We start from the raw sequence: 686 nt of genomic DNA, 5'->3' as shown, positions 1-686 counted from the left end.
TGCGATACAAGACGACCAAATGTTGCTGGTGCATTTGACAGCCCTTGATCACCCGCCACTCCCAGAGCATCCCGCTAGAAGTACTCACCGCTGTCAGCGGAATATCACTCGCTCTCATGAGCAATTGGTTTTAACCATCGACCAAGTTGAGTGCGTTGTACTTTGTACAGCCGACCATATTGTTCTGGAGAACATCCTTTCTAAGAACCGGCGTCTGTGCCGGAATGGTGGCAGCGTTTAGTGTATTGTAAGCGTAAACGATGCGCCACTTGCCGTTCGGCTTTCGGAAACAGAACGTGAGCGTCGAATGGGTAGACTTGCTCTCTTGCACCATTCATGCTTTGCAAGGAGAAAGGAGTCAATGACGTCACACTGCTCCTTGGGCAGGGGCCATTGGTGTGTTGCGTATTTGGTTCCCGGAACCAGGTCAATCTCATGACGCACACTTCAGTCCGGAGGTAGGACCGACGGGCGGGTCTTTGAAGACGACATCTTGAATTTTTATAAGATGGTACGGATCCGAGGGATCCTTCAGGTTCGACGATCCACTTCGTGCGTTCAGCACCTCCAAGAAGCGATGACGAGTTAATCTCCTCGTTCGGTCTCATAATGATCTCCTCGGCTAAAATGCCTGCCTTCAAGGCACCGCAAGCTCTTCAAAGTAAATCTCGTCCAGCTCACGAAGG

The sequence above is a fragment of the Plasmopara halstedii genome (assembly GCF_900000015.1).
Source record: "Plasmopara halstedii genome assembly, contig: Scaffold_3060, whole genome shotgun sequence".
In the NCBI taxonomy this organism is placed as follows: domain Eukaryota; phylum Oomycota; class Peronosporomycetes; order Peronosporales; family Peronosporaceae; genus Plasmopara; species Plasmopara halstedii.
Note: the sequence above shows the minus strand (reverse complement) of the source record.